General features: G+C 43.4%; 1 protein-coding gene across 2 annotated transcripts in view; it reads right to left on the bottom strand.

Annotated features, from left to right (window-relative positions):
• The window catches only part of LOC147020604 (glucagon-like peptide 1 receptor), a 109,413-nt gene that overhangs the window by 82,326 nt on the left and 16,457 nt on the right, over nt 1-10,630 (bottom strand). The gene's annotated exons all lie outside the window — the stretch shown is intronic.

The following is a 10,630-nucleotide window of genomic DNA, read 5'->3' on the forward strand; positions in this document are numbered from 1 at the left end:
CATCGCATTGACTGAAATCTAACGGCTCATACTCAAAGTATGAGCACTCAAATCTAAGCCTGGGGAATGCCATTCCATGCTGAAATCAGCTCCTGTTCCAGCTCATTGAGGGTCTGTGAGTTTCTTTACTTGGCAAGATTCGAACGTGATGATCAATGATATCCCAGAGATGTTCAACTGGATTAAAATCTGGTGAGGCAGCAGGCCAGGGTGTCATGACATGAACGTTGGCATTGACAAGAACATTCCTTGTTTGAATGTCCCTCTGAGCAGGAACATTGATCGTGCATAAAGAAGATTGCTGGACCATGTTGTTGAAGGCTATTAATGATATCTTGCAGCAACACATGTTGCTTGCTGTAGGATTGCAAGCAACATTGCTGTAAGATCGATCTGCCATCAGATTGCCATGGATACTGATCAAGTTGGTGTGAAGGTTTCAGCAATACCACCCCACATAATGACACCGCATCAAAAATGTGAGGCTTCCTGGACACAGACTGGGGCAGAATGCTCATTGCGCCTTATTTAGACACATACACAGCCATCATGCCATTCAAGGAGAAACCTGGATTTGTCACTGAACATAACACTTGCTCATTGATTCCATGTCCATCGGAGGTGTTAATTTGTCCGCTGCAAGCATGCTTCGATGTGTTACTGTGCAAGTTTTGGATGCTAAACAGGATGACAAGCACAGGTTTCTGCATCACAGAGACACCTCAAGATGGTGTTGCCACTCATCCTCCGAGGGCGAGGGAGTGTGTTTGCAGTACTCTGGGCCGTTTGAATCTGATTTTGCAGATGGGTCATGCAAATGTATCATCCTGAGTGGGAGTTATTATCCTGGGATATCCACTTCTTGGCATAGTATCTCTCGTTTATTCATTGGTTTGATAATATATTTTGAGGTCATAAACCGTTCCTCTTCTCACATTAAAGAGCCTTGAAACATGGCTAATGAAAAATCCTGTTGGAAGGTGTCCTATGATTTGATTCCTCTCATTTTCTGACAGACATGGCATTGTAATGGATTGTTACCTCCACCACTGAAGGTGGGCAGAGGTTATGTTTTTACCCCTGTCTGTCTATTTGTTTTTTTGTCTGTCTGTGAACAGGATATCTCAAAGTTGTGGACTGATTCAGAAGAAATTTGGTGGAGAGGTTGAGTGTGCGGTAAGGACGAAATGATTAGATTTTCGAGAAGATCTGGATCCAGATACTACAATTTTCTAAGTGATTCTTCACCATTGAGAGACGAGGCCAAAAACGATATATAGCATGATGTTTCAAAAAGTTGTGGACGACGTATGACAAAACTAGGTGGATGAGTTGGTCTGGTGACAAGAACAATCGGATTCCATTTTGCTTCAGATCCGGATCCAGATCCAGCCTATCAGTCGGATACAAAATGTAAACTGAGTCTTGCGGAGGTGTGTGCTCTGCTGAGTGCCGTTCTTGTTAAAGAATGTAATCAGTATCCTTTTTGGATGATCCATATGCTTGTTTCTCGGAAAGACTGTTTTGAGTTTGCTCCGACTGCCTCGTCTCATTCTAAGCGAGCCGAAGGGTGCTGAACGATTATTGCAGGAGGTAATTACACAATGTGAAAATTTGTAATCAAGGTGTTCTGCACATCCCTTGTGCCAAAAGTCACTTGGCATGAACACTGGAACAGTCCTTCAACAATTACATTATCAATTCTACATGTTCGGTTTTTTTTTAAATTGCAGAGTATATTAAATGTAACAACTTTGAGCCGCAATCATGAGTTAAAGTCTACCTTTGCCATTATAAAGGGCCATCTTTTTGGGGTGGGGTAGGAGAGGAGTTGAGAAAAAAGAGGGGTGATCAAGGGTAGATAGTTGAGTGTAGGAGAGTTGAGAGAGAAGAAAAAGGAGGCTTGAATGAGAGAGGAGATGGGGAGAGAGAGCTAAAGGGATGACAGAGGAGGAAAGTGTCAAATCGCCACCATATTTGTATGAGTAATATATAGATATAACCAGACTCAGTGGTGTATTAGTCATAACATCTGCTCTTGAGTCTGGGAGGTTGGAGGTTCAAGCCCTGGTGGAATCATACCAAACACATAAAAAAAATGGTATGTGCTGCTTCCTTTCTTGATGTTCAACATTTAAAAGGAAAGAGCACAGACAAACAATGCCAGGGGGTAATGGCAAAACTATTCAATACAACCCTTTCCAAGAAAATGCTTTGGCAGCATGAATGCTCTCAAATCAAATCAAATTGAATATATGGCCTCTTATAGTTTTGCAGTGACTTCATTTTTTTACAGTGTCTAAGATTCATAATGGAATCTGTAGATTTATTACATCCAGGACAAGGACATAAGAAGCCAAACTATCGTTGATGTAAATTACAAGGATATTATGAGAAAATGGACAAATCAAAATATATGAGAATTGAACTTGGGATCTGAGAGCATGAGCTGCATTCTCATATGGGAGCATCAAGTAAATTAAAAAGAACTTTTAGACGAGCTCTTCATTCACTCTGGTCTTTTCATTATCATTTCTTCCATGACAGCTCAGGCTGTATTGTCCCATATATATATATATATATATATATATATATATATATATATATATATATATATATATATATATATATATATATATATATATATATATATATATATATATATATATGTCCTTTTTGGCATCTGTGAAACCCTTGAGATAAAAAAAAAGGGTGATCAAAAATACCTTTGCGAATACCATCTTCTCGTGTACACTTCATAGTGTTCAAATTTCAACTTGTGTCCAAGTCCTACGCTTGCTTATCTGTCACCTCTTCGGAAATTCTGTGGCGAGTTCAAAACCAATTTCTGACTTTCAAGTTTGTTTGTTTGTTTGTTTGTTTGTTTGTTTGTTTGTTTGTTTGTACACTCTCCGTCTACATGAATAGAAAGCTTGTGACTCACCCTTGATTTATTAAACTCTTTTATCAGCTTTGCAACAGATTCATGTATTCATTTTCCATTGTAGAATCACGACAGGAGCTTCCTGGGTCCATTAAACAAACTATGTACAAGGTGCTTGCACACCAGTCAGGGAGATGAGACATCTTGGTGATTATCCTGAAAATCAACCCACGTGCAGAAATTTTACTCGGATAATGGTGAAAAGGCGAAGGAAGCTGGATTATACTATTCACAGCTCGTCACCCTGTTGTTTCATAGGCAGGGTGGCAGATCAATGAGTACACCTTTCTTTATAAGAGAGGATGTTAAACAGACGGTCTCACCTGATCGCATTGATTGTGCAAAGTAAATATATCCCATGGTACATTTTGAAAGAAATTTGTGCAAAATATTAACATTGTCTGAAGGATGGAAAATTAGGTTCCACCAAAAAAGACATGACAACTTGAAATTGCAATTAATGTCTTTTCAAGCATGATGTTTGTAATAAACGAAGTATGATGCAACATATTAATCTACTTTTTTTCCTGGCATTCAAAAAAGTTATTTAACGGCTTATGGAGTTGTACGTATATTACACGTAGGGCAGGAACATTTGAGAACGTGTATACTTTTCACTGAATGACTACAAAGATGTGAAGAGACAATTGACAAACCAATGCAGTGTGCAGGGGTGTATGGGATTTGAATCTGGGATCCCAGAATCTGGTGCTACGTGCTCAAATGTAACATATGGAGAGTCGATTTGTGTTATTTTATGGTATGACTAATCTCACATGTTCTCAGTGTGCTGGACAAACAAGCATTATAGTAGCCAAGGGAGATACAAGGAACTTCAACACAGGAGGCCAACCATGCCTGCACTTTATCCACATCCCATTCATTTCATTAATGAGTTTATTAAATTAATTTCACAGGGGAGGAGGAAGGAGTTGGGAGGAGAACAATTTTTGTTGAAATAAAGTACATGTTGAAATAATAATCACCGGGGACGTGTTCCCTTAGCATGAAGCAGCTCGCTTACCACTCGCCAACTGGCTCGCTTGATTCAAAGCATTTAGCTAGCACCACAATGGAACAGGGTGCTTAGCACTGCTTAACAACACAGCAGTCTCCATGTAAACAATGCTATCGTGGTACTCGAGAAAATGCTGTCCAGGCCATCATTTTAATTTTTAATCAATCCTCTTGTGACAACTTCCCCAAAGCAATTTCGTGTGTTTGCAGCAGCGACAGAGATTACTAGAAAGAGGAAAATAAGGAAGGAAATATAAACAAGAGAGAGAATTGCTTTGCAATAATGTCCCCTACTGGTTCCAATTAATGTTCGGGAGATGAAAATTTGTTTGCATTTAATGCACGCTCAAGCCGATACCGGAACCAAAATGAAGAAGAAGAAACTCTCTCACCCACCGTGTTTGGGTCGATTCAGCAAAATGAAATGAAAAGCAATTTTCATTTACTGATATCTTTTGTGGACTAGAAACCAATAAAGACAAATAGGAAAACAAACTGGAGATAAAAATGAGTTTGTGAAATAACGCGCACTCGAGCCGATACAGGATCCAAAATGAAGAAGAAGAAACTCTCGAACTCACCATGTTTCGTTTGTTTCTAGGCTTTGTATATTCATATTAAAAAATAAGCCGATGTGCATACATGAAGCAAAAATATGTATACGGCATATGTGCATATCTCTACTAATAAATGTGCGTGCATGTGTGTGTGTGTGTGTGTGTGTGTGTGTGTGTGTGTGTGTGTGTGTGTGTGTGTGTGTGTGTGTGTGTGTGTGTATGTGTATGTGTATGTGTGTGTGTGTGTGTGTGTGTGTGTGTGTGTGTGTGTGTGTGTGTGTGTGTGTGTGTGTGTGTGTGTGTGTGTGTGCGTGTGCGTGTGCGTGTGCGTGTGCATACTAAGAAAACTCCAAGGAAGTGCACAAGTAAAAATTGGGTGTTTGGGTTAATTAAAACACCCCTTTTGAAGATAATTAACGACATTATTTAATTATCTCCTTTATCAGGCACCTTCCTCAGGCACCTCACTCTCTGGGGTCTTAAGGTGTATCCTAATTAACCTCACTGGGGTCTGAAGCCACCATGTTTTTTTTTTGGCCTGCTCAACCATGCCTTGACTTGGGACAGGCCGCAACGGTTTCTTAACGATAAAGGTGTTTTTTTCCACTTTCCTCACTCATATTATCAAATGCCTGTTCATCATAGCTACGAATCGGTGTATACTACATCGCTTTTGTAAGTACTATAGTTTTCAAATTAGAAGCTTGTAGAGATTTCAGGCATTATATGATGCAATTTTCCACGATCTACTCTCATGGACTAATTAAACAATATCATCGAAATATTATTTCAGCTTTGAGGATTGGATATCGGCCGGACGAAATAAGTGTCGAAATCTGGAGTGAAATCTGATAATAATTTAAAGAAATAACTCGTCTTATAACTAAGCCTATATCCCTATTTACTTGAAGAACTCAAGGCTATGGTCCTGTAACATATGCATTGGACTACATCATTGTTGTTGTTGTTGTTGTTGTTGTTGTTGTTGTTGTTGTTGCATTATTATTATTATTGTAGTTGTTTTTTGAGTTGTCGATTGCTTACTTGAAGACGTCATCGCGGAAATAAACACGTCCTCACTTGCAGCACAATGGAGTCTGTGTGAACTCATTACATGGTGTCAGAAGTTTGTTATATGTTCACACCATCAACCACCATCCATCTCTCTAAACATGCCATCACCAAACTTCGAACATCCGTCGATCGACTGCAATAGTCCCGATCTCTATCAGGAGTTTCGGCATTTCAGAAATCATCTCAGTTTTGTCTTGTCTGGGCCACTTTGCAGATATACCAACGCAGGATAGCTCAGAATGTGGATCGGCAAACAAGGTCGTCAAATCTACCAAACTCTAGCTTGGGAGGAAGGAGACAACGAAGAACCAGAGAAAGTGCTCGACAAATTTCAGAACTATGTGCAGCCCAGGAAAAATAAGAGAGTTGCCAGACACCGCTTGAAGCAACGGCGCCAGCGGAGTGGTGAGTCTTTTGTCCATTTTATGAAAGATTTGAGGATAATTTCAATGGATTTTGATTTCTGAGGCCCAGACGACATCCTCTTATGTCGATTGCATTATTGATAGCAGTCATGATAAGGGGGTCAAGGAAAAACTCCTCGATAGGGGAGAGGAGCTCTCACTGGCTAAAGCCATATGAATTGGCCAACAGCTTGAGCTCTCGCAGAAGCAAATGAGAATAGTTTTGGATGAGGAGACTCTCTTCTCAGCTCTCAGATCTAGGAACGAGTAAGGTCAGCACCATACTGAACATTCGAGAAGCAACCCTATCAAGCGTGCACAAGCAAAAGGTCCCTGCAACAGATGTGGTCAGTCAGCGCACAGTCAGGCCAAGTGTCCAGCAATTAATTCCTACGGCTCCAACTGTAAGAAGCCTGGTCACTGGCTGGCAATGTGTCAGAACAGACTTTGCAACCTAAAGTTCCTTGATGTAGAGACTGATCCAGACCATGTGGATCTTCCTCAAGAACGAGTCCATAAATTTGACGTGCTCAGGATCTACATTCCTCGCCCAAGCAGTAATATTGCTACTCGTGACAAGTGGGCACAGGCCGTCTCAGTACTGGGTCAGCTGACTCGGTTCCGGATCGACACAGGCTCTCGGTGCAACATGTTAACACTCAGCAACTCTCAATCAGTTCAGCACTTTGCAGGCGATCTACAAACATCGCAGAAAGTTCCAAAAACTTACTCGAATCACATTATTCATCCTTTAGGTATGGTGACACTCCCTCTCTCTCAGAAGGGCTAGACTAAGATGGCCAGTTTTGAGGTCATTGACCTTGATCAGGAGAATGTAATATCAAGTGCTACGTCTGAATCCCTTGGCCTCATTATCAAGTTGGACAAGTTATCTCTGGTTCAGCCTCCAGTTGATGGGCTTCAGCAAGCAGTGGTGTCGGAGTTTCAAGAAGTTGGCAAGACAACTGGAACTCTTCCTGAAACTTATTGCATCAAGCTTGTAGAAGGGTCACAGGGAGTTCACCCTCCTCGCAAACAACCTGCAGCATTGAAGGAAAAGATAGTTGATAACCTAAAAGAGATGGTTGCCGAAGGTTTCATCACAAAGGTAGAATGCCTGACTGAGTGTGTGAGTCCCATGGAAGCAGCTCTTCACAACGGAAAGTCCACATCTGTATTGACTCCAAGGACTTGGACAAGTGCATAAAGCATGAGCACTACCCGATGAGAACTGTTCAGGAAGTCTTTGCTCAAATCCCTGGAGTTAAGGTTTTTTCAGTACTTGATGTCCACAGTGGATTTATGCAAATCTGTCTTGACAAGCCATCCTCATTCTTGACCATGTTCAATACATCTGTGGGGAGATACCACTGGTTGCATCTTCCTGATGGTTTGAAGTGCTCTCCTGAGATATTCCAGCGAATTATAGACCAGATGCTGGAAGTGATTGATTGAATGGGCAACAGCAGTGATGGATGACATCCCAGGTGCTGGTTGCAACATCAGACACCATGACTATGATTTGAAGTGCTTTATGCAACAGGCTGCAAGTTATAACCTGCAGCTAAACATTAGGAAGTGCCAGATCCGAAAATCTTTGGTCCCTTACATAGGCCACCTGCTCACAGCAGAAGTAATGCGGCAAGATTCACTCAAGACAGAAGCAGTTGAGAAAATGCCACGTCCAACAGACGAACAAAGGCTCAAGCATTTCCTTGGGTTCGTGCAGTATTTAGAGAGGTTTATCCCCAACCGAAGTGACATGAGCAAACCTCTCTGGGATCTCTCCAAAACTGATGTGGAATTCACTTGGCAGTTCGCTCAAGAGTGATAGTTTGAAAAACTGAAGCATGTGCGTATTTCTGCCCCAGTCCTCCAGTACTACGATGTAAGTTAGCCAGTTGAAATACAAGCTGATGCCAGCCAGAATACCGTGGGAGCCTGTTTGCTCCAGAAATGAAGCCTCGTAGCATTCACATCAAGCAGCCAAACCAATACCGAGTGTCGCACCTTCTCACATGCATTTGCAGCACAGCATGCTGCTCAAGCTTCAGCTGTATGATTTGGAGGTTAAGTATTGCCATGGTTCCGAGCTAGTGTTTCCAGACACATTGACCCGTGCACCTCGACCAGACACTGGCTCGGAAGCTGGCAAGGACCTTGACTCTGTCAAAGTTCCAGTTCCTTGCAATCACGAATGAGAAATGCCTTGAAATCCAAGAAGCTACTTTGAGTGAATTGAGCCTTCTCTGCAATGAATTAGGAAGGGATGGCCTGACTCCTAAAAGGAAGTCCCAGGACCAATCTGTCCTTACCTTGATTCTAAAACGCAGATGGCAGTCTCAGACGGTTATTGTCTACAAAGGCATGCGGATTATCATCCGACCAAGCCTCAGGCATGAAATGCTTAAGTTGATTAATGAATCTCACTTGGGAATGACAAAGCGCAAACAGCGTGCTCGTGGAGTCATGTACTGGCCCTCAATGAATTCTGACATTGAAGAAACGGTCCAGAATTGTTGCTGTGTGCCGAGTATGAAAGAGCTCAACAACGGGAGCCCATCTTGCCAACTTATATACCTGATCGCATTCTATGCCACACTCGAGTCTGTGGTTGCCCCAGGCGAGATGCTCTTCTAGTCTTGGGGGATTTCAATGAAACGAATGGAACTGATAGGGATGATTATGAGAGATGTGTTGGTCCCTATCGGTCTGGAACTGCAAACCAGAATAGCACCAAGTTCCTTGACTTTGCAAGAACTCATGGACTCAGGGTGGCTGGTTCATGGTTTCAGCACCCACAGGCTCATCGCTGGACTTGGTATTCCAAAGCTCGTGGGTGTGGCAAAGGAGATTGACCATGTGCTCATTGATGGTCACTGGAGGATGATCCAGAACTGCAGGGTCTACTGGAGTGCTCAGTTTCTCAATGCCGACCACAGGCTTGTTGTAGCTACTCTGAAGTTACAGCTTAAATCCGAAGAATGGTCCCATCCCAGCCTGGGCTAGATGTTGGCAAGCTCAAGGATGAGGGGGTAGCTGAGGAGTTTGTGAACAGGCTGAGTGTGGATTTGGGGGATCTTGGTGCTTTGGGAAATCCTGAAGAGTTGTGGAGTGCCTTCAAGACCATCATCCTTGATGTTGCCGGTGGATGTCTTGGAACTCACTGGAAGACGAAGAAGAATTTTGTTTCTCAAGGGACACTGGATACCATTGACCAGATTCGCAGGGCCAGGCTTAATGGCTGAGCTGAGCAGTTCAGGGAGTTAAGGAGTAAAACTGTATGTGTGCTGAGGATGGACAAGGAGAACTATGTGTGAAGAATGTGTGAGGGGGTAGAGCATCACCTGTGGTCAAGTGATTGTCATCCTGCTGACGGGAATTCACGCAATGCGTTCCTCCGAGCCCGTCCCTCAGTGTACTGCAGTTCGAGCGGAAGGTGGTGGGCTCTTGACAGAGGAGTCCGAAATGAAGGCCAGCTGATCAATCTGATGTCTGAACTATACTCTGGCACTGAGAGTGCTGTGAGATGTGGTAATACCATCTCAGACTTATTTCCAGATGTTACTGGAGCTCGTCAGGGATGTCTATTGGCCCCCACACTTTTCAGGGCTTGTATGGACTGGATTCTGGGGAGGATGTCAGAGAGATCAAGCTGCGGTGCATCGTTTGGGAATGTCAATATCTCTGACCTTGATTTCGCAGATGATGCAGTCATCTTTGCGGAGACTCTGGATATCCTTTTGGGGGCTCTCGAGGTGCTGAATGAGGAGTCGGAGCCACTGGGATTACAGGTTTCCTGGGTCAAAACTAAGATCCAGGCATTCAATGACATCTTGGATGCTGCTATCTTGTATGTACCTGTTTGTGGTGAGGATTTTGAGGTCACGGAGAGATTCACTTACCTTCACAGTGATATTCATGTCTCTGCTGGCTGTGAGTCAGAGGTCAATAGACGTCTGGGTCGGGCCTGGGGAGTCATGGATTCACTGGATCATGGGGTGTGGCATTGCTGGTATTTGTGCGGGAGGACGAAAGTCCGAGTCTTCAGGTCCTTGGTGCTTCCAGTCTTGCTCTATGGATGTGATATTTGGACTCTGACCAGGGATCTGAGACAGAGACTTAATTCCTTTGGTCCAGGTCTCTTTGCAGAATCCTTGGCTATCGCTGGTCGGATGTTGTCCAACGAGCGGTTGCTGAGAGAGACTCAAATGACATTTCTTACTTGCATAGTCCGTGAGCGTCAGCTGTGGCTCTATGGACATGTGGCTCGTTTTCCTGACGCTGATCCTGCTCACCAGATTCTCTCAGTGAGTGAGCCTCGTGAGTGAAGGAGGCCAATGGGCCGACCACGTGCCTCGTGGTTGCAGCAGGTTGATCGGCATCTCAAGGAGATGGGGATGGGCCTGGCATCTGCCTGGGGGATGGCCAGATGGAGGCCCCTGGAGTACCGGCGGAAAGTCGACGCAGCGATGAGCTGCCCCAGTACATGCTGCCATTCCTGAACTGATCTTTCCTGTCGGGTTTCCTTGAGGCCTACCCTTCTTCCCGTCTGTGTACACGATCATGTTTATTGTATTTCCTCCTTATTACCATCAGTTTTTATTTCCCCAACCTTTCGCTCCAGCTTCCTT

Source organism: Eptatretus burgeri, chromosome 9 (assembly GCF_056783735.1).
Source record: "Eptatretus burgeri isolate ZD-2024b chromosome 9, Ebu_testis_v1, whole genome shotgun sequence".
NCBI lineage: Eukaryota > Metazoa > Chordata > Myxini > Myxiniformes > Myxinidae > Eptatretus > Eptatretus burgeri.